This window comes from Colossoma macropomum, unplaced genomic scaffold, assembly GCF_904425465.1.
Source record: "Colossoma macropomum unplaced genomic scaffold, Colossoma_macropomum, whole genome shotgun sequence".
Lineage (NCBI taxonomy): Eukaryota > Metazoa > Chordata > Actinopteri > Characiformes > Serrasalmidae > Colossoma > Colossoma macropomum.
Window position 1 is genome coordinate 19,868 of NW_023494874.1, and position 25,304 is coordinate 45,171.

The 25,304-nt window shown below is 40.3% G+C and overlaps 1 pseudogene; it reads right to left on the reverse strand.

The window, feature by feature from the left end:
- Window positions 1-668: 668 nt before the first annotated feature.
- On the reverse strand, window positions 669-23,602 carry LOC118800364 (annotated as a pseudogene).
- Window positions 23,603-25,304: the final 1,702 nt, after the last annotated feature.

Sequence of the window (25,304 nt, forward strand, 5' to 3'; positions counted from 1 at the left end):
TCAGACATAGTTCTGCAAATAATAACACATGAACCACTGATGGTAATGTTCCCTGATAAGCAGCCAATCTTGATTAAATTATATTTTCTACAGTCTTCCCAAACGTTTGACCCCATATTCAACAATCACACACACACCCACACACACACACACACACACACACACACTCAGTTGATTAACCAACAGCATGTTTTAATCTATTTGGACTGAACATCATAGCAACCTTCTGTCGCAGGAGTACAAGAGGAAAAAAAAAGCAGGATTTTAGATTGGCAGTTTTAACTAACACCATACTGTACAGCCCCTGTTTTCTGCATACAATTTTATGTTTGATTAATCTAATTTCATTTTCATATGTGTAAACTGAAATTCTAGTTTAATTGTTTCATGTTTTTGTTTCTTTTGGCAGCCTACTGGTGCTTCACTAAGTGGGTCAATAATATGTATATGTTCATTTACATGTGGATTTTGATTGGCTTCTGCCCAGGACACTGTGAAAATAGTTTTAAAAACACTGGTGCTTTTTTCCCGTATCATATATAAGATCTATATGAATCTGCAGTTACATAGTAAGGGAGGATTGCTAGGTTCTGTTTAAAATTAAATTTAAAACTCAAGGAGTCCACTTCAGTCAATGAGTGTAACAGCTCTGAGGAAAAAGCTGTTGTCTAATTGTGCTGGTATTGATGAGCCTGAATCTTCCAGGACACCAACTGCTCAACTTTCTTTCTACAGGCAGATTCATCACCGATGGTTATGTGGCTAGCCATGGAGGTGTCATCTGCAAAATTCAGGATCTTCACAACAGGAAACATGGAGACACGGTCATTGGGGTAGAGACTGAAGAGAAGGAGTGAGAGTACCCTTGTGGCCCTCCACAATTAAGGGGCTGGGTGTCTGACAAGTGTTTTACTACATGCACCTGCTGTATCCTGTTTGTCAGGAAATCCATGATCCACTAGCAGACAGTTTGATGGAGTTAAAAGACTAGCTGAGGTCCACATAAAGAACTTTAGCATAGACCCCTGGATCATAGCATGACGTGCAGGGGCACGTTGCCTGAAGTTAGGTTGCCTGAAGTTAGGTTGTTAACAAAAATATGATGTTTCGTTTTCAAAAAAATTGATTCAACAAAACCACTTCAAATAGTTTGTTTGACAATTTTAACTTAGGAGAAAAAAAGATGTCTTGGTTTGTTTGCCAAAAAGCTATGGTAAAAATTCTGGTCACCAAGCTTGGCCAGCTGTTTACAACTTGATGGTCTTGATTATATTTCTAGTACTGTCTATGATGGAGGAGTGTGTTTTTAAATGCAGAAGGGATTCCAGGTGCCTTTGAAGATCACAGTTCAGAAAAGGGATGATAAAGTTTTCAGACAGACTTATTCTGTTAGCAAATTGTTGGAATAGTAGTTTAAAACCTTCATAGTGTACCTCAGTGGTGAGTATATGTATTTCTGTATTTTTAACATTATGCTTATTTGTTGCTGTCCTCTTCCCATGCTTTATAGTGAGGGTAACAGCACCTCGTTTAGCTCGAATACATGAAACTGGCAATTCTTTCCACATAACTTTTCTGGCTGTATCATTGTACCTGTGAATATCGGCCACATACAGTCACTGGTATCTTGTTGTTGACTTCTATTACTTGTCCAATGATAGCTAAGCTAATGTATAGTTTAGTTTAATGGAACTATTTTTCCCTTTCCAAGGGTAATATTTATTTTTACCACATCTTTTATATTCTTCGCACATGAAACACATGCTAAAATCTACATGCTTAATTGGAGTTTTTTGGCAGACATTTAAGCCACGCTAAATTGCATCAAACTTATCAGCCTAACAACAGGCTTGGCCCAATAAGGAGGCAAGAGGGTGGGACAGGGCCGACCAGCAATGGGGATTGGAGTGACAGGAATCTGGTCAGGGTAATGGCCAGGGACGAAGCACTGGCCTGGTAGTGGGGGGGCAGCTGAGTGGACTACTGGGAAACCAGGGTTTAAAAGTTTAGATTTGTCAGGGATAAACATAAAAAGTTTTGTGTTGAGCTGTGTTTTTACACCCAGTCTTTAAGTACATGTTATCCCAACCATAATGGTGTTTAGTGTTCCAGTGAACTAGTCTATTTACCGCCTTCTCTGTTGTCTTTATGGAGACTGATATTAGTGAATATCACCATTTCAAGTTCTCCTAAAGCAGATTTTCCATTTTCAGAATTTTACACTGTTTTCCATTCAGACACTAACCTGTGAGCCGGTGCAAGGTTTCTTTATGTGAAACGTTGCCAGAGATGACTGGTGAACAGAAACAGAAGATCCACAGTTTTCATATTCAGAAAAAATTGAATGAGAAGTTACAGTGAGTGTCTTTTCTCCTGACAGCAGCACAAGTTCATAAAGCAATGGCAAAAACAAGAAACTTAAATAGTAACACATTTTTTTATATATATTAGAGTTTAGACTCACAGAGCACTCCGATGATGAGGGCCCCAGCAAAAAGGAGAGCACAGAGAGAAATCCACAGTATTCTCTCTTTTGCCTGTCCAATTGTCACAACCTTTGACTCTGGCTCAGGTGAGGGGTCAGCAGGGTCCTCTGGTCTATGCAGGTCAGAGTGGCTAGGGCCAGCTGCCAGAACAGAAATGGTTTATAAGGAACATCATTAATGAAAGCCACTGACCAGATATTTCTTTTGGCAGTGGACTGTTGTCACCGCAGACGTTAGACATTAGAAAAAAAAAACAAAACAAAACATTTTTTAAGTAAAGTAATTAAACATAGAAATAAGATTGAATTTAAGACTGAAGAATGTAACGATGGTTTAGAAATTAAACGATGACCTATGTACTGCCTAAAGAAAGCCTGCAGGCCAAACTGATTGTTCAGTGTGGAGTTCAGAGGAAAATTTGTTTCAGCACTGGGGTGTAAAGAACACAAGGCCTAACGAACAAAGATAGAGATGACAGATTTAACACTGTTTGTCCTGTAGCCATGGAAGTAGATTCTTTAATTGTTGCTAGCTTGAGGCCAAGAATATCAGGACAAACTGCAAGTATTGAGAAATACTTAAATTGCTGTAAGATCAAAACCAAGTTGTAGAACTCAAAATTGCATCCCGACCAGAAAAATGTAGTCCCATTGAAGATAAACACATATTTCAGGACTGGAAATAGCCAAGAATGCTCAGATATTAGCAGGAAACAAGAGAATCTAGTGAATACTGACAAATATAGCCATATCCAAGATCATGCAGAGGTACCAGAACTTGAAGCAAATCAAAAAATTGGTAGCATGATTGCTGATAAAGTCTGGTCCAGCCTTAAAATCACATTTGTTAAAAGTAGACAGGACAGGCAAAAAAGACATATCATACAAGCACTCACTTTTCACTGAGTCATTTATAAATTAGTTAGGGTCTGTTAGAACAGGAGAAATTCAAACTTGTGTGTGCATGCAGGTTTCAGAAGGGGCTGGCAACCATGAGACCAAAGGTCTAAAATCCCTTTAACAATCATTTAAAATAACAAAATGTCTATTTTTCAAATATTAAACAACACTATGTATACGCCATGTCCATCCATCAATCAAAAGAGGCCAGCATAAGACCTTGACTGAGCAGATATTTTTTTGTCACTTCTAGGCCAAGGGCATAATGTGGTCTAACACTGAGGGGACCACAAGGGCTAGGGGATGGCTAACACAAATGACAATTGTAAAAAATAATAATAATAAAAAAATGATATATGTATTGTAATATATATTAAAGTTTCTAACTCTATGTCTACAAAGAACCAACTGGCAAAGAAAGTGTTTCTAACAAAGTGGCGTGTTACTATACACTTAACTAGCTTACACTGTGTAAACCTGCCACAGTGGTGGATCACCCATAGTGCACTGCGTTATGACATTATATTCCCAAGCTTGATTCTGCTCAGTTAACTTCACTTTTAAATCCTTGTCATGCTTGAATATTGGAAAAGATGAGCTAGCTCAGTCTGCTAAAGTAAAGATGCATATAAGAGGACGTGCAGACTGCATTTCTCTTTCAGCGCAAGGACATAAAGCTGCACTGGAAAATAGTCATCATAAGATTTAAATCACAATCTTAAAAAAATAATATAGTTTGAAATTAATAATAATAATAATTTTGTCACATTTAAAAAAGAAAAAGAAACAAAGACACAAGATGCGTTGAGCAGAAAATTTAAAGTGTGACAACATGACCCCCCCCCCAGCTTTCTCTGCTCATGGATGAAACTGACCAAGAAGATGTATGAATAGTTACACAGACTCACCTTCTGTAGAGAATCTCACTGTGGAGTAGATTAAATCCTCATTTTGTGCAACAGCTGGTAAAACATCAAAAAGAATGTGCAGTACAAACGGTTTAAAAGTTTTTACCTTATGGCAGTATATACCGATCAGCCATAACATTAAAACCACTTGTTTTTACAATCACTGTCCATTCTATCAGCTCCACTTACCATATTGGTGCCCTTTGTGCTGCTGGAGTTTTTAAACACCTCAGTGTCACTGCTGGACTGAGAATAGTCCACCAACCAAAAATATCCAGCCAACAGTGTCCTGTGGGCAGTGTCCTGTGATCACTGATGAAGGACTAGAAGACAACACAAAAACAAACTGTGCAGCAACAGATAAGCTATTGTCTCTGACTTTACATCTACAAGGTGGACCAACAAGGTAAGAGTGTCTAATAGAGTGGACAGAGAGTGGACACAGTGTTTAAGAACTCCACCAGCACTGCTGTGTCTGATCCACTCATACCAGCACAACACACACTAACACGCCACCACTACATCAGTGTCACTGCAGTGCTGAGAATGATCCACCCCAATAATACATGCTCTGGTGGTTGGTGGTGGTTCGGTAGGGGTCCTGACCATTGAAGAACAGGGTAAAAGGGGGCTAACAAAGTATGTAGAGAAACAGATGGACTACAGTCTGTAATTGTAGAACTACAACATGCTCCTATATGGTAAGTGGAGCTGATAAAGTGGACAAAAGAGTGGAGAAACAAGGAGGTGGTTTTAATGTTCTGGCTGGTTGGCATATGTGTTTTTAAAACATTTTATAACATTAGAATGTACATAATAAATGTAAATACAGTAAGAATATACCAACAATCCATTGTTTTCAGCAACATTATTGACATCTTGGTTAGAAGAACTTCTTAATGTACTCCAGTCACTGAATGGATTTGTTAAAATCCATCAGCAGCACCCATGATTTAATGTATTGATAAAAAAGTATTAATTATTTAATGGTAACTGTGAAGGAGAGGTTTGGAAATGGTTAAGCTAACACACTCACATCAAATCACTATGTACTCTTGTGTTTATCCTAATGTTATTAGGATATGTTATTAGCTACCGTGAAACCCCAGTTTCAAACCCAAAACTACTTTTAATCAATCAGGGACGACAAAGCATATCCAATGTGTGTGGAGGGGGCAGTGCATTCACAGTCTTAGTAACAAACACTATAATCTTATATTGAATATTGCAAGTGAACTGGAAGCCAACTGAGGGATGCTGAAACTGGGGTTATATGATCCCTCATCTCTGCATGCAACTGCAGTCTACATTCTTAACAATTAAAGTGGCACCAATAGGTTCTGTAAGTGATGCCACAGAAGAACCACTTCTGGTTCCCAAAAAACATGCTTGAAAAGGTGATTACACACACAAACCTTTTAAAAGCTTAGGTAGTATAAAAGTTAACAATTTATTGTGTATTTGCATCACACTCACATCTCCTTTACAAAATGGTTTCTTAAAGAACCATCCTTTTAAAGGTTCTTTAGGGGACTTAAAGTGGTTCTTCTGTGGCAATGCACAAAGAACTGGTTCTGGTACTTTTATTTTTTAGTGTAGCTCTAGCATTTTCAACAAACTGAAGGCATGCAAGACTGGCTAATGCTGAAATACTTTTTACAAAATACTTTTTCAATAATTCAGGCAGGATGAGCTTAAAATATGAATTACTTTATGTATATCTTTTGAAGTAAGAAATTCTATAATTTAGGTGAATCTTCTGATGACTTTGCATTTTTGCACATTTTACTTCACTTTAACAATGGTAGCAGCTAGACTCACTGTATCAACCAAGTACGGTATACTGTATATTGCTGCTCTGGTTCCTCATACTCTCAGTGCCCTGTACTGCCTGTGTTCTGTTTTGTATTTATTGTAAGTCTTTCATATTTATTTATTATACTGTATTGTCTGCTCTGTGTATATTGTATTTTCTCGCACTCATGTTCCTGTGTTACACCATGGCCCTGGATGAATGTTGTTTCGTTTCACTGTGTACTTGTATACAGCTGAAATGACAATAAAGCCTGACTTGAGACTTGTTATTATAAGAAAGCTAGCAGATTATTCAATTTGAATGATCTCTTTGCCTCACATTTTACTCTTAATAAAACAATGTTAAAGCTATGAAGCTTTCAGGAAACTCACTTTGTGTTTTTAACACATGCCACCCTTGTGTGGTACTTCACACATCCACTGAGATCCAGCTCAAACCACAACATGATCACAGAATTGCATTGTCCTTTATTGTACTTACTTTGCTTATATGACTTTTAATTGCATCAGCAATATTGTCTTTTCCGTTCTTTACAAACAATCTTTACAATCACGTATATTTTCTATTATTTTATTCTATTAAGTTATTTCCTGCCAGTGAAATCTTCACACTGCACTTAAAGTCTGGGACACTCTGCGAATTCTAACTTTAAGTGAAACAACACAAAATGTAACTACACTTTAGGATCACAACTCAGCAACACAATTCAACAGGTTTACAGCATGCATGACATGACATTAATGGCATGATATAACAAATACAACCCTGTTATTCTTGTCCCGTAAATGTTTTGCATTCATTAATGGAAAAAAAAAGAAATTCTAACTCACCTCTGGAAGGTTCATCCTCACCTGCCTTTCTTGTCCCACAGTTTTTAAATTTCACATTACAGTAGATGGCTGCCATTTATGTCGTGAGAATGTGTGTTTAGAAGATGCACTTACTGTAACTCAGAGTGAGAATACATAGACTAATTCTGATTCTCATTCTTTGAGAACGTCCAGTGAAGTGTGACACTTCTCCTTTCTCACATTTGGTGTGCTTTCAAAGACATACATGACATCAGACTGTACTGATAGCAGAGCACGGTCAACTAGTTTGTATCACATACAGAACACAAGAAAAAAAAAGAAGTGTAACGGTTGGGGTATGTTTAAGTGCGCCTTCCTGCACCACTCAGATATGCTTGTTCCTTTTTTCTATTTTTGTAGTGCTTCTGGTTCCTTTTTATATTCTGGAAAATAAACAAATTTAATTTTCCCAGAAGCTCTGTGTAAGACTACTGTATGACTTCGACAGAGTGCCACTAGTGGTTAACTCAGAGTGATAAAGGGAGTGATAAGTAATAGAAGGGAGTGCCAGAGTAGTAAAGGGAGCAGGTTCTTAGGTTGCTGAGATATGAGTTGCAATTGTTTTCTGCTTTCTGTTTTTTGCTGTAATCTATTCTATAAGAGCAATTATTTGGAGTTCATCTGGACTAAATTGCTTGAGCTTCTGATGGTGTGCTTAGTCATGTTGTTTTAGCTATCCACTGAAGGATGGCAGAGCAATGCTGATACTGAGGGTATTCCCCCAGAATCCTCCCGTCTTCTAGATAAACAAATTAGCTGGGCAGTGACTTCAACTAACATATCCAATTTTAATCTCATATAATTCCCAAGAGCTTCACTGTGGCTGAAGTTGGCCAGGAGAAACAATAAATGCCTAAATGCTGTGGCTCTTAAGGACAGGAAAATGCTTCAGGGACCCATGATCATTTTACTCACTTTTTTGATATAGTACTGTATATAAGCATTGTTTCAAAATGTACTATTCACTCACACGTCTATACAGTCTTTATATAGAAACTAAGCTGTGAAAACAGCCTATTTTGAAATCATTGGGCCTCATTCACCAACTGTTCTTAAGAAGAAATTTCTTAAAACCCACTTATGAAGTTTTCACGAAGATTCTGACATTCACCAGGGTTTTCTTACTTGGGATTTGCTCTTAGGTAAGAACAGAATCTACACACACTCAAGGCCACAAAGGTGTGAACAGTTCTGTGGTTTAAGAACAAATCATGAATCTGAACTTTTTCTTAGGATCTTTCACAACAACATATTTAAGAAAAAAAAACATTATTGATATTGAATATATTGGTGAATGAGGCCCAATGTTTTTGTGATGTCATGAAAAAGCCATTTACGTATGTCCACATATTCAGCCTACAGCAGTTTAACACTGCCCATTCACACTGAAGTTATAAAGATTGTTATAAGGAGGCACAGTACAATGATAGAACCCCACTACACATATCAGTCTTAAAGGCACAATAACAGAAACAATTTGTTGAAGAAATGGTCACATAAAAATAAATTATGACTTTTTCCTATGTAAACCCACACAAATGTTATAAGTGGACCATATATATATATATATATATATATATATATATATATATATATATACATTTAAAAAAAATTAAATATGAGATTAAATATGAGTAAAAATGATCTGAGATCCAGCGATCTGTGTTAAGAACCTAAATATACAGTATGAACTTCATATCCTCTTCAGGCCTCTCTAGACCTGCTGAAATGATCATAGCACAGCAAATATGAACCCAAAATAGTCAACTTAAAATGCTCAAGAATGAATTATGTTAAAAATACAGACACTGAAGCGTTTCACTGAAGCTTTGCTGTTAAATATCTAGGGGTCCTGACACACCATTGGCCATCATACACCATCATTGAGCGTCAGTGGCTCATTGTCACCCATAGTTTGTGTGGTATGTTAAGCACTGTTGGCTCTAGTTGGCTGTTGTCAGCTCTGTTTTGGTCAGTTGAGCATGTTAGATCAGTGTCAGCGGTCAGCCATTAGAAGGTTCTGAATCAACGCATGAGGAAAGAAGTGAAAGAGATCAAAGCAGGCAAACGGGATGATCAAAACTGCACGTGCACAGAGCAGCATGATTGTTCAACACCACTCAGACATTGTTGTCATGAGTTTTTCAGCTTGCAGGTCTGGGTCCTAATGGTCAGGATCAATATTGGCTGAGTTACAGTTGCAGTTCTATCAATAAAAGAGATTCATTCATAGTATCCAATTTTTTGAAAGTCTCTCTAGTTTTTGTCTTTTAAAACAAAACTTGAGTGCATGATCTAAACCACAATAGCCCTGCCTCCTACCCCTCTAGACTATTTTTAATAAGAGGAACCTGCTGCAGAGATTGAAGGCCTGATATGAACTTACTCAAGGGGCTCAAGTGTGGTTAGTGCCTTCCTGTGTTCAGCAAAAATATTTCCCATCTAGTAAGCAAAAATAGATTTGTCTGACATCTGTATATTGTCAGTTACATTGCATGACCTATGCTATCATCTATAAACAGTTGCATGCAAACGTTTGAACATCCCTGTTTTATGTTTGTATTTATACTACATTTTGCGTTTTATCCCTCCCCCCCTGTTAAATTCATCATCATCATCATCATCATCGTTGACCTCTTAGTCCAGCTAGGGTCACGGTAGCAGTTGGGAGAGCAGAGAATCCCAGACAATCCTGTCCCCCGCAACTTCCTCCAGCTCATTCCCGGGGACCCCAAGCCGCTCCCAGGCCAACCTGGAGATATAATCCCTCCAGCGCGTCCTAGGACGACCCCGGCGTCTTGTCCCGGTAGGCCGTGCCTGGTTCACCCCCACCAGGAGGCATCCAGGGGGCATCCGGATCAGATGCCCGAACCACCTCAGCTGGCTCCTCTCAATGCGGAGGAGTAGCGGCTCTACTCCGAGCTCCTCCCAGATGGCCGAGCTCCTCACCCTATCAAATAGAGTGTAGCCTGCCACCCTGTGAAGAAAGCTCATTTCCGCCACTTGTATTCGCGATCTCATTCTTTCGGTCATTACCCATAGCTCATGACCATAGGTGAGGGTCGGGATGTAGACCGACCGGTAAACAGAGAGCTTTGCCTTACGGCTCAGCTCCCTCTTCACCACTACAGTCTGGTACAGCGACCGCATTACTGCTGCTGCCTGTCCCAGCCTGCGGTCGATCTCACGATCCCTCTTCCCATCACTCGTGAACAAGACCCCGAGATACTTAAACTCCTCCACCTGGGGCAAGTCCTTTCCCCCTACCTGGAGTGGGCATGCCATCCTTTTCCGGGCTAAGACCATGGACTCAGACTTGGAGGTGCTGATCCGCATACCAACCACTTCACACTCAGCTGCAAACTGCTCCAGTGCGCGCTGGAGGCATCCATGTGATACAGCCAAAAGAACAACATCGTCTGCAAATAGCAGAGACGCCACCCTTCGGCCTCCACACATAATGCCCTCCTGACCACGGCTACGCCTTGACACCCTGTCCATGAATATCACGAACAGGAGTGGAGACAGGGCACAACCCTGGCAGAGTCCAATGCTAACACTGAAAGAGTCCGACTTAATGCCGAGTAAGGAACACAGCTCTCAACCCGGGAGTACAGAGATTGAATGGCCCGGAGTAGCAGCCCCGGCACCCCATACTCCCGGAGGACCTCCCACAAGATATCTCGGGGAACACGGTCGTAAGCCTTCTCCAAATCCACAAAACACATGTAGACTGGGTTGGCAAATTCCCTGGTCCATTGTTCCACGGGCGGGAAGGAATCCGCATTGTTCCTCCTCAATCCGAGGTTCAACTACGGTCGAAGTCTCCTTTCTAGCACCTTGGCATAGACTTTCCCAGGGAGGCTGAGCAGTGTGATACCCCGATAGTTGGCACACACCCTCCGGTCCCCTCTCTTAAAAATAGGGACCACCACCCCGGTCTGCCAGTCCAAGGGTACCATTCCCAAGGTCCATGCAATATTGCAGAGGCGTGACAGCCACGACAGCCCCACAATATCCAGAGCCTTAAGAATCTCCGGAGAATATCCTCATTTGAAGTCAGAGCTTCCCCACCCCTCCCGAATTCAGCTTGGGCGCAGCCACCCCGACCGCTCCTGAGTCACCGGACAGTCGTCCAGAACCTCCTTGAGGCCGACCGAAAGTCTTTTTCCATGGCTTCTCCAAACTCCTCCCACGCCCTGGATTTGCCACCGTTGCGGCTGCCACCTTTTTCGCCTGTCGGTACCTATCTGCTGAGTCGGGAGTCCTTTGGGCCATCCAGTCCCTAAAGGCCTCTTTCTTCAGCTTAACGGCCTCCCTCACCCCCAGTGTCCACCAGGGGGTTCTTGGGTTACCGCCCTGACAGGCACCAACAGGGGTTTTGAACAGGTTCAGACTCCATGTCCCCTACCTCCTCCGGGACATGAGAAAAGCTCTCCCGGAGGTGGGAGTTAAAATCTTTCTGACAGTCGTTCCCAGCACACCCTCCCTATTCGCATGGGCCTACCGGGTCTGACCATCGGTCTTCCCTGCCATCTGATCCAACTCACCACCAGATGGTGATCTGTTGACAGCTCAGCACCTCTCTTCACCCGAGTGTCCAGAACATATGGTCCCAAGTCAGATGAAACGACAACAAAGTCGATCATTGACCTATGACCCAAGGAGCTCTGGTACCATGTACACTTATGAACATCCTTGTGTTCGAACTTGATGTTCGTTATGGACAAACCATGCCTGGCACAGAAGTCCAATAACTATTCACCATTCGGGTTTAGATTGGGCAGGCCGTTCCTCCCAATCACGCCTCTCCAGGTCTCCCAGTCATTGCCAACATGAGCATTGAAGTCCAACATGAGCATTGAAGTCAGGACCCTTTCCAGAACCCCACCCACTTGCTCCAAGAAGGCCGAATACTCCGACCTGCTGTTTGGTGCATAAGCACACACAACAGTCAGAGTTTTCCTCTCTGCGATTTTAATTTGCATTGAGGCGACCCTCTCGTCCACCGGGACAAACTCCAACTGCACGGCTGCCAGCCGGGGACTCGTGAGTATCCCCACACCCACCCGGCACCTCTCACCCTGTGCAACCCCGGAGTAGGAGAGGGACCAACCCCTATCAAGGAGTTTGGTTCCAGAGCCGACATTGTGGGTGGAGGTGAGCCCAACTATATCTAGTTGGTACCTCTCAACCTCCCGCACAAGCTCCAGCTCCTTCCCCCCCAGTGAGGTTATATTCCACGTACCAAGAGCCAATTTCTGCCGCAGGGGCCTAGGCCACCAGGGGCCCCCCCGCAATCTCCCACTGCCTATACGGCACTGCACCACTCCCCCATGCTGGACCTTGCGGGTGGTGGGCCCACATGGTCTCCCCACGTTGCCTCTTCGGGCTAAGCCCGGCCAGGTTACGTGGGCTGCCCGGCCACCAGGCACTCGGCCTGGCTCCAGGGGTAGGTCCCGGTGACCCTCTCCCGGGCAGGGTACACGATTGTCTGTGTCCATTTTTCATAGAGGATTTTTGGATCGAGTTAGTCTGGGTCTTCACTCCAGACCTGTTCGCCCTGGGAGACCCTACCAGGAGTATACTGCTCCCGATGACTTAGCTCTGAAGATCCCTAGACCACACAAGCCCTTCCGCCTCGACAAGGCCCGATCCAGAATTATTATAAATTATACATACACTGATTATTTTTAATACTTGGATGCAAATACTTTGCAGTCAATGACTGCCTGAAGTGTGGAACCCATGGACATCACCATATGCTGAGTTTCCCCCCTAGAGATGCATTGCCAGGCCTTTACTGCAGCCGCCTTCAGTTGTTGCTTGTTTGTGAGTCTTTCTACCTTCAGTTTTGTGTTTATTAAGTGAAAATCATGCTCAGTTGGGTTGAGGTCATGTGACTGACTTGGCCATTTAAGAACATTCCATTTCTTTGCCTTAAGAAGCTCTTGGGTTGCTTTTAGCTGTATGTTTTGGGTCATTTCCATCTGTACTGTGAAATGCCATCCTATCAGTTTTTTTGCAGCATTTCACTGAATCTGAACAGAAAGTAAAATTCTGTACACTTTAGAATTCATCCTGGTACTTCTGTCAGCACTCACATCATCAATATACACCAATGATGCAGTTCCATGGGCAGCCATACATGCCAATGGCATAAAACTGCCTCCACCATGTTTGAAAGATGATGTGGTGCTTCAGATCATGAGTTCTTTCTTTCCTTCTCCATAAGCTTCTCTTCCCATCATTCTGGTACAAGTTAATCCTGGTTTCATCTCCACAAAGAATCTTGTTCAAGAACTGGGCAGGATTGTTTAGAAGTTTTCTAGCAGAGTCTAATCTGGCCTTTCTGTTCTTGAATGTTTCCTGTGGTAACATCTTGAAGTAAACCATTTGTCTTTATGTTCATGAAGTCTCTTGTAGACTTGGACAATGATATACCAACCTCCTCCAGAATGTCCTTGATTTGACTACATGTTGTGAAGGGGTTTTTCTTCACCATGGAAAGAATTCTTCACTTTAGTTGTCTTCCATGGTCTTCCAGGCTTTTGGTGCTAAGCTTGCCAGTGCATTACTTCTTTTTAAGAATGTACCAAATTGTTGATTTGACCACTCTTAAAGTTTCTGCTGTCTCTCTGACAGGTTTGTTTTGTTTTCTTCAGTCTAATGACAGCCCTCTTCACTTGCATGAACACCTCTTTGGCCTGCATATTGAGAGTTCCCCATGACCAGCTACCAAATGCATATTCATCACTTGGAATTAAGTCCAGACCTTTGATCTTCTTAATGTGTCAAGAAATACTGAGGGAACAGACCACACCTGGCCTTGCAACTGTTCAATAATGTTTGAGCCTGTGAAAAAGGAGGGACTATGTAAAAAATGGCTGAAATTCCTAAACGGATAATGCAATATTAATTATTTAAACCATGAATTAAAGCTGAAAGTCTACGCTTCAATCACATCTTGACAGCTTCATTTTAAATCCATTGTGGTGGTTTACAGAGCCAAAATTATGAAATCTGTCACTGTCTGAATACTTATGGACCTGACTATAAATCCTTGATTTTTTCAAAGTTGGTCTAAAGAACATAACTTTAATCTTTTTTCATTTCAACAATATTGTCTCATTGAGATACATTACAGAATGTTCATAAACTGTAAATATTCTGATAGCAGAAGCTGATGATGTCATAATGGCTCCTTCTCCTTCTCTCATTTAATCCATTATGATGTAATCAGCCTTTAACCTCATTGGCTCCACAGGTCCACATGGATAAAAAGCACTGAACACTCCTCCTCTGAACTGCATGGCAGTTTGTACTTCTTCACCAAGTCCTCAGTTAACACTAGTTAATAGATAATAGTTTCAAACTATCATTTTACTGCATTTGATTGAAACAACAGCCTCTAAGTAACATTTTATCTAGTAACAGCTAACTAATCCATACACAGTGTCTGAGTCTTGATGACCTGGAGCTATAGATGTTAGCTTGATGATCAGAGCTGTACGTGAAAATCACATCACACAGCATTTAAGGCTTTTAGCTGCAATATCTACACCAAAAAGTTGTGAAGTCATGATTTTGCCTGAAGGATGGTATAAATATTTAGTGTCTGACTCAAGTTAAAACAGTTAATGTTGTCCAACCTTTTTTGAGTTAGTAAAGAGTGAACCTGAACTTAGCGAACACTTACGTACTACTGGCCCAAGCACTCTACAGTAACACTATAACCTACCAAAATCAACCTACAAACCTACCATATCAATCATTATCCTTCATTCTTTCTTCAGTCATCTTTTATTCCTTTTTCCTCATTTACTTCCAACTTGTACCATGTTTAAAGTCTCTGAAGTCCTCAGTACAACACTTTCTACTGCCAATGTCCATGAAGATTGCATGGCTGTTTGATTATGTACTCTTGTTAGCAATGAATGTGGCTGAAACATCCGAACCTCTTTGGTTGATTAACACCTATGATGTCATAAAACGTCTCTCCTGTGATGTCATGAAACACATTTAGGATGCAGGTGTGAGTTAGGATGAAACTGCCAGGGTAAGGAGTTATAGTGGCTTTATAAATAACTGACAGATTGAGTCACAAGCCCACTTCATGTTGGGGGGCACTGAATATGAAAAGTCAGCGAGGAGCATTTAAAAGGTAATACAAAAAAGTATTCCGTTACTACCCCAATGATAAAATGTCCATACATATTCCACATTACTCTTATCCAGTCTGCATTGAAACATCTAATTTGATACATTTGATCAACACTTATGGGTTCTTTAGTGAAGAAATTGGTTCTGTATAAACCATGAACACTCAAAAAAACTTTTATATGATTAAGGGTTCTTTACATAGTATAATCGTTCTTCAGATTGATGGAGAATGTGCTGTAGATATAGAATCTTTTTGAAAAGGGTTCTATATAGCACAATGTTATCAAAATGTTCTTCTTTTGTGACAAGCTTGACATCGGAACAACAGAACCTTCTGTGTAAAACTGTATACATCACATTCTCCATCAATCTGAAGAGAATTTATCATTATTAATTACCACAACCCTTTAATCATTCAAATGGTTCTTTGAGTGTTCATGGTTCTATATAGTATACAGTACAGAATTTTCTTTACCAAAGAACTCTTGAAAAACCATCTTTTTAAAGAATGTACATTTAAAAAAACATCACAAATATCTAATCAGAACATACCTTTGTTTTTGGATTTGTTTTGTTTCATGACCTGTGAGTGAGTGACATCACTGGACTCATCGGCAGCATCACCTGATACAGAGTACAGTTAGTCAGTGCAAGACTGTAGGCGGAGTTAAACATATTTAACATGAAACAGTTACTTTTGCCACTGTTACCTGCTCTTTCAACAGTGTCATAAAATTGTACATCTCCTACACAAAAGAAGAACAACAGAAAAATATTGAACTCCATAAATACTTTATTACTGGACACCATGCATTTTGCAAAGTGAATCATTTTGGTTTAATAGGTTAGGACACTAAGTTGAGTATTCCATGAGGAAAAATACAGTATATAAAGAATTAGTCATATGTGAGAACAAAGTGACAATTTTAATTTTGAGGCACCACAGCAGTATCAGTAAGATGATGAACAGCACAGCAAAACTCACTCCTACAACCACTCCAACCAGATTAGGAGGAGATTCAGCAGCAGAATGTGTAAACACTAAAATATTCAGCGACATAGATACAATGTTAAACTAATAATTTAAAATATTTTATTGTCTTATTAAATCAGTTTTATAATAAACAAATAACATCATAGGTTTCTTACCTCTGACTGAGATCCAGCTCTGTGGTGACTCTCCTTCCTTTGGTTGTTTACAGTGGTAGAGACCTTCATCTGACCTTGAGACAGTATGGACGATCATCTCTCCTGTAGTCTGAGTCTGGAGGAATAATCCATCTTTATAGAACTCAGCTGTGAGGATTGAGGGTTTTGTGTAGTGATATAAACAGCGTAGTGTCAGAGGATCTCCCTCAGTCACAGAACCATCGAAGGCTTCAGAGATCTGCCTCAATAAACACACCTGATAGATTCAATATATTAGCTACTTAGCAAAGCTTCCGAGAATTCACTTCAGAATGTTAGACGAGATAAAACACTTATCTCTGCAGAGCTGTGACCTGCAAGGAAGCCAGTTTGCAAGGCTTGGTCTAACACAGTAGACACTACATGTAGACTCACTGTGCACTGTGATGTTGACAGGATTACTGCTCTCTCCAGATTCAGACTCACACCAGTACACTCCAGTGTGGGATGTGCTGAGGGAGCTGATGCTGCATGTAGATCCTGTTACTGATCCCCAGCCTGATGAACAATCTGACACCTTCTCACTGTGTGTGTATCGTCTCACTCTCCATCCAGTAGAGTCACTCTGTCCCTCACAGCTCAGTGAGAGAGAATATTAAAGTGTTGAGTTCTGCTGGGACTGACCATCAGAGATACTGGAGGAGAAACACCTTAGATACAGAAATGAACATTCAGTATGATTATTGTTGTCCTGATTAGTTGGCAAAGAGCCAAATTCTTAGGTCTAATCACTTCTTTAAAGATTAAAACACCATTCAATACTGCATTTATTATAATTTCTACTGAGACAAATTTAAGAATAATTAATTTAAGTTTTCTGCTCAGTTTAATTCATTTAAGTGATTCTTCATTTATGCAAATGTTTGCCGCAACTCAGCACTGTTGTAGCTATATTTCCTCACCAGTGATCCATAGTGGCTCTGGATTGCTTTGTGTGTAATAGGCTGTTTCTTCTCTTGTTGCTCTGCACACATAAACTCCTGTGTGATTAAGAACAGCAGGGCTGAGTGTGTAGGAGCTTCCAGCTCCTCTGCTGCTGTCTGAGAGGAGCTCATATTTATCTCTGTACCAGCTGAATGTCCAGCCTGTAGAGGAGCCTCTGACCTCACAGCTTAGAGACACTGAGTCTCCTTCAGTCAGCCAGCTCTGTGGAGAGACTCTCAGTACTGCCCGAGCTCTGTCTGTTACACAGAAACACAGTGTTAATTTACTTAGACACAATAACAACCTCACCTGATGGAATGATATCACAAAACAACCCACAGACTCACCTGATACAGTCAGTGTAACAGCATCACTGATCTCTGATCTCTGAGAGTCACTCCTCCTCTCTCCTCTACAGGTGTGTTTACCACTGCCAGACTCTGTAACATAGCTGATTATATTCTGCTGTGTTGTGCTGAGTGAGTTGTAAGTATAATCATCCTTATTCCAGCTGTAGCTCTACTCAGTGTCTCCTCCTCCCTGTATGTCACATCTGAGAGTGACAGTCTCTCCTCTGAACACTTGGTTATCACACACACACACACACACACGTACATAATCATTGCAATTATAGTTATAGAACTGCAATTTATGGGAACAAGTGTCAGTGGTACCTGAAGTAAAAGAAGTGAGACATAATTTTATCTGCAGTATTTATAGACTGTGAATTGTTTCACACACCAGTAACAGTAATCCAGAGTACATCACTGTAGTGAGTGTAGTAGACTGGGTCTCCTCTCCCAGCTTTGCACCAGTACTGTCCTCCATCAGAGACACTAACTGAGCTGATTTTGTAGGAGTGTGTTTCAGTCTTGATCTCATTCTCAGGGTTCTGTGTGTGTTTGGACCAGTAAAACCTCCATCCAGCAGACTGATCCAGCTTACAGTACAGAACCACTGGATTTCCTATCAGTGCAGCTTCTTTATGGCTTGATGTGAGTTCAGGTTTAGGTTTTTCTGCTGTTGGAGATGAAGCACACAGTTCAGACCATGAAGAGTTCACACTCTGATCTCAGAGTCACAGTAATTACTCACCTTTAACAGAGAGATCCACTCTGTTACTGTTCTGTGATGATGAGGGTCTGTAATCTCTCTCTCCTCTACACCAGTACTGATTCTGATCCTGATCTGCTGCTGATCTGATGGTGAAGGTGTTTGTCTGAGACTGATCAGTTCTACTGCTGCCTTTATACCACTGATATCTCCAGTTACTGTAAGACTCTATCTCACACTTCAGAGTGACTGACTCTCCAGTGAACACAGGACTCCATTTGGGTTCTACAGTCAATGTAGCTCTGGGTAAAGCTGTGGCATTAAAAAGAGAAATATTGTGACATAAGAGCAAAATGTCTGCATAGCACTTTGAAAACAAAATGTAAGAATTATTAACTTAGTTAGTTAATATTTAGCGCTGATCAAACATGAAATGACAGTGAGCTCACCATGTACAGTGAGTATAAGAGAGTTACTGTTCTGTGATGATGTGAAACAATGTCAATCTGCTCCATCCTATGCTATAAAACCTGATCTGCCTCCTGTCATATTTTTATAACCTATTTTTTGAATTTACTCGCCAGAGCAACATAACAAAAATGAAATTCCACATTGCAATGTACAATTATGCATACAGTTAAAAAACAGCAATAACAATGTTTAAAAAATCCCAGCCAAATTATTGTATCTCCAAATGACCTCCATCCATAGGCAATAATGATTTGTGCATAAAAAGTGATGATTTGTGCTATTAGTGAGAAGAATAGTGTAAAATCCCCAAGAAAGAAGCCGTACCAGAAAACATTTTTGGAAACTGTGTATAGCTCTACACACTCAGTAGATAATCAGAGAACTCAGCCCCACCCATGAAGCAGCAGCTAAAGCTAGCTGGCTAGCTATTTTATGACACAATCCAATGTGTAGTGCATAATGATAACACAGAACAGGCTAATTGTTGCTGCATAGCTAATATTTATATCATCAGAGCACGAGACAAGGGCTTATGGGAAAGCAGAGAAGACAGCATAACACAGCATTCAGCATTTCCCTATCATTGTACATTACAAAGTGTTTCTATATCTTTTCTAGACGGACATAAGACAGTTTGTTAATAGAGAGGAGCAAAGGCACCTGTATGTGATGCTATAGTGAGAATTATTGTTTGTCATAACATCTATGTTGCTTTGTGTCATTTAAAGGTGGAAAAATATTAACAGGGAAAACAATAACATGTAGAACATTATTTTGTTTAGTATCACATTTCATGGTTTATTGTAACTGCCTTTGCTTGGACTTATTTCATGCATTTGATCTTATGATAAATAAGCTCCTTGAGGTTGTTGGCCAACACTAAAAACACTGCAGTTTTTTTCTTCTGAATGCTTGAATATCATATTTTTAGCAGGTTGTATTAATAGACCAGGACTATTATATTTAATAGAGTTTGTTAGTTAATGGTAGTTAATGCTAATTAATAGCAAGACCTCTTGCAATGAAATCTGATTTTGTCAAAAAAGAGCAACATATTATCTCAGGCTGAGCCCGGGTGTTTGCATTGAGGCCTGCTCCTGATTAAGGTGAATAATAGATTAATACACTCACCTGATACAGTCAGTGTAACAGCATCACTGATCTCTGATCTCTGAGAGTCACTCCTCCTCTCTCCTCTACAGGTGTATTTACCACTGTCAGACTCTGCAACACTGAAGGAATACCCTTTTCTCCAATCAGAGGAATAAACTAGATGGTTACTGTCACCATCTTTATACCAGCTGTATCTCCACTCAGTGTCTGTGTGTCCTTATATGTCACATCTGAGACTTACTTTCTCTCCAATAAACATCTGTCCAGTAGGTATCAGGATCAGTGAAGCTTTTGGTTAAATATTACTGTAAACCAGCCAAATACACACTGCTCTGACAATTAGAGATTTATAAATGAAATGCTTACAGTAATTGATTATATTTCACAGTTCACGTTAAAAGAATACTAGACCAGACATGTACCTGTTACTGTGAGAGTCACTTCATTATCGAAGGAGAGACTCCTTGGCCTCCTTTCCCCAAACCATAACAATAGCATTTCAGACTGTGATGCATTTTTATGTCTCTTATGATGTAATAGTTTTCATCTGAGGAGTGAAGTTTCACGTAATCATTGTCCCAGCTGTACGTCCAATCAGCTACACTCTCTCCTGGAATGGTGTGACGGTCTCTCCACTGAATATTTGTGGCCGATCAGGCTGCACAGTCAGAACTGGCTCATACTGCCCTGTAGGGGTGGGAATCAAATTCTCATGATTCGATTCGATTACGATTCAGAGGGCTGCGATGCGATTATAAAACGATTATCGATGCATCTCAATGCATCTTTTTTTTTTTTTTCTATACAGCGTTTCTAAGCTCACTATACTGAGGAGCACATTGCATGTTGTTTCGTTCAGACTGATTCGTCCTAGCAAAAGTTATTACAGAATATTCAGAGCCTTTCGAGTCAATCTCCCTGTAGAAGGCGCATTCACTGCTCTTGTTCAGAGCAGGAGACGCTGCTGCCACTCATCTGCGATAAAACGCGCAGTTACGGTGAAATAAGATCCAGTGGTGATGTCCACGCAGTGCGTTACAGCCGTCCTGCCCGTTTATTTCAGTGATTTTATGACTTCGGTTTTGGTCTCGTTATAGAGACGGGTGTCAGTAAAATATTTTCGAGACGGGTCGTGTGCAAAGCCCTGTTTCGCAACGTGCAGACTGCAGCTCACATAGTAGCGATGCGTTATTCGCATTTATAAGCAGCGCAGTTGGTTTCCTGGTCCGTTAACAATCAAGCAGTACACACACATCTATCACTGAACAGAGCTCTTATTCTTCAGAACACTTTATGAACACAGTATTTCAGCTCTCCAGGAAATGAAACAAGCACACACAATATGATGATTTCACTGTTTATAAATCACCTTGAGCATGTCCAGCTTGAACAAGTGAAACCAACACTAAAAACAGGGAGAGAAACAGAAACATGATGTCAACACAGAAATCATTCCTTTCTTCAAGAAAATGCACAAGAGCAGCACAAGTCAGACTATAAAGGAAGCGTTAAAGATTAAAAAATGTTTTCACTTCATGAGACTATATGTGTAATGCAGTTCTGACAAATCACTAATATTTGCCTGAAACACACACAGGCTGATACATGTATTTAAAGTGTGATTTGATTCATATGAAGTTTTATCTGCTGATCAAGAGCTGATTTTTTACCATTAATAAACAGCATCAATTCTAGTTCAGCTGCTGCTTCATCTCCCTCATTATTCCATTGTGGCTTACAATAGCATTAACTTTTGAATTATGATTGTCCAGATTGAGCACAAAAAAAGTTCTTAATGCTGCAGCAGCAAGAATCTAAACTCCAACAGCAAACAGTGTATTTCAGTCAAGTGTGATTAGTTTCTGTAATTTAGCAGTGAATTGCTTTAACCCTCCTGTTGTGTTCGTTTCGGCTAACACTCATAGTGTTCCCGGTCACTTTTGACCGGGATCATTTTATTCCATTATAAATCAACAATAATACATATATTATCACCTAATGTTGTGTTAGATCTTTTTATGAACTTCAGCTCTTGTGAACATTATAAGTTTTGAACTTGTATTTGCTGTTTATGTCCTGCAGGCCTCATTTACCTGAGCTCATACCGCCCGTTTTTAGAGAAAAAAACATTACATACATATTATTTTGACTATAACGAATACTAAGATGAAACCTATTGTAGTGTTTGTCACAGAGTACGTCACTGAAATGTTTATCAAATTCACTTTTTTGAAACCAGTTAAGTTTTCTAAACTGTGGCACAAAATAACAACTTTTGTGTTCCCGGTCAAAACTGACCGGAATGATTTATTTATTAACAACAAAAGCCCAAATGTACACAGGGAAAATTTAAGAGAAATGCTTGAACCATACACTGTATGAACATATTTACAATTTTCTATTGTACTCTGAAAAGACAGTACCATAATGTTATCCTTATGTTCCTCAGTTTTGTCCTCTCATGAGCATGTGGGGCAGTATACTATGGTCATTGCATGTTCTTTGCATATATATACACCGCATCTGTGGCACACAAAGCTAGTTTTTTATCTCCTGGTGCACACAGTTGGCACCTCTTTCTTTTGACTCCTCCTTCTCTGGTTGCTGTGGATGTGCTTGATATGTGCTTGAACTCTTTTATACACGAATTGTAGTCTTATAGATTCATTTCCAATAACTGGTCATTTTTGACCGGGAACACCAAGAGTGTATACAAGTTCCATAAAACACACACATTTTTATAAAAATATTTCAGATTTGTTTTCGGTGTTCAAATACCATGTGTGAACAAAGTCATGGAACCTCATGACAAACAGATGAGAGAGCAATATGCTGTACTTTTTTTGTCACTTTGCCATAGAAGACCAGCATTCCACACAACAGCCGAAAAAAACAGTGAGTGAAATAAGTGCATGTGGAAAACAGCAGTTTCTTCAGACTGTTCTATGCAGTTTCACTATCATATCTCTGACTATACTGTTCCACTCTGACTGCCGAAATAATATTGTTCTAATGTACAGCTTGTATGTGCTGTAATGTGAACCCACAGCCTTCAGAGGACCCACAGTTTTACTACATTGTGTAGTACAGCATGTATAGATGTGCAGATCTGTCTAGTGAGCTTCTAATAACATCTCTTCATGGATGGCAGCTCACCACCTGAAGCTCAATCCTAGCAAGACTGAGCTGCTGTTCATCCCTGCAACTACAGGTCCTCATCATGATCTTGCCATCTCATCGAGAACTCTTTGATTGTCCCATCTGTAGAGGCAAGAAGTCTTGGTGTGGTTCTGGATGGCCAGTTATCGTTCTTGACTCACATTGCGAACCTAACTCGGTCATGCAGATTTCTCCTGTACAACATCCGGAGGATCCGACCCTTTCTCACTCGAGAGGCCACCCAGGTGCTAGTGCAGTCTCTTGTCATCTCAAGGCTTGACTACTGCAACTCGCTCTTGGCTGGTCTTCCAATGCAGGCCATCAGGCCTCTGCAACTCATCCAGAATGCAGCAGCACGACACGTCTTCAATCTCCCCAAGTTCAGCCACATCACCCCACTGCTGCGCTCCCTTCACTGGCTTTCTGTAGCTGCACGCATCAGATTTAAAACCCTTATGCTTGCCTACAAAGCCAAAAATGGACCAGCTCCTCCCTACTTGATGGCAATGGTGAAATCTCGAACTGTACCACGAGCCTCGAGCTTTGAGTACAGCTCGGCTTGACACGGCATCCTTCAAGGCGCGTGGAAGGCAAGCATCAAGACTGTTCTCTGTGCTGGCACCCAGGTGGTGGAACGAACTCCCACTGGCTGTCCGTACAGCAGAGTCTCTCGCTGTCTTCAAACACAGACTGAAGACACATCTGTTTATACAGCACTTAAATGAGCACTGAATTAAGTATTGATTGTAATGTATTTTACAGCACTTATGTATTGTATTGCACTGCTCTGTGTTTAACTCTGTTCCTTTTTCACTAGGTGTCAATGACTTTCTGATTCTAGCAGTATCTGAGCTCAGGACTGGCTTTCTTTTTAACCTATTGGTAACTAGCAAAGATACTTTCTCTGGAAAGACAAAGCACTTTTTGTAAGTCGCTCTGGATAAGAGCGTCTGCTAAATGCTGTAAATGTAAATGTAAATGTAAATGCTTGAATGTTCATGCAGAAAGTTACACAGTTAAGATTGTTTATCAATCACACCATGAATTTACCATCACATTACAGCAATTACTGCACTGATACCATCATTAAGACTGCAAAGACTGCAGTTATCAAATATCTATTAATTACAACATTACAGGATGAACTACTTACTGAAACACAAACACCAACAAAGTAAGAATAACAAAACAATACGAAATACATTCAAATGTGTAGTTTGTGGAATAGAATATTAAAACAAAAATGCTGGGAAGCCCTGCTCCCCGTCACTACAATATTCAGAGACAGGCTGCTCTAGACTGAACAAAGTACCCAGCCACTTTTGCAGTATGCAAAAAGTTAATAACTGTAAAATCCAACACTTTAACTTCTTCGATGATAATCTGGACCTCTTTCTCCCAGAATACAGTAGATTACTGCAGAAGATCCACTAAATTAACATCAGTTCTTTACAGAGTACATAATCACACCCAACCTCATCATTTAGATTGAATATTAGTACCTTCATACAGCAGCTCTCACTCTGCTGAAGACATAATGAGAACATTTACTCACAGAGTATTACAGAGAGTGACCTGAACTCCATACTGTCCCCGCAATGACTGACTGACTGAACAATGCTGTTCTGCACTCATCACTTAGTGGGAGAGAGAGAGAGAGAGAGAGAGAGAGAGAGAGAGAGAGAGAATGAATAACACTACAGTGTTGAAATGAACCAGACATCTGAAGTTTCTAATGTTTCTATAAGTTACCTCACAGAAATTTATTACAGAAAGTTTTACATTTTATGATAATTTTAGAAAAAAAGCTAAAAATCATATTTTTTAAAATACACTCACGGCAGGGAGGTTTAACAATACATTTGAAACTCAGAAGATGTTTAAGGATGTTTAGGAAAGCTGTACATTTGTGTTGTACACATTACAACACCTGGCTCCTTTCACAACCACTGTAAAGAAATTCCAAGTCAGCATGTTTTACATTTACACACTAAATTACATTACTTACATCTCAGTTATTAAATTACAGAGAATTTCTAACAAACTTGTGGAATTCCTCTTTAATTCAGTTTAGTCATTGCTTATTGTAGTAAAAATGAGTTAATTAACAGCTACTAGAATGAAAAAGTTTAAAAAGAGTGTTATAGGGCCTTATACTGACCCCCTGTTCAGTGCAGATAGAAGATAAAACTAACTCACCTCCAATTTATCACCTCCTCCGTCCTTCTCTGTTAAACCCACACAGCTAAAACGGAACAGAAGCCAAACCACAA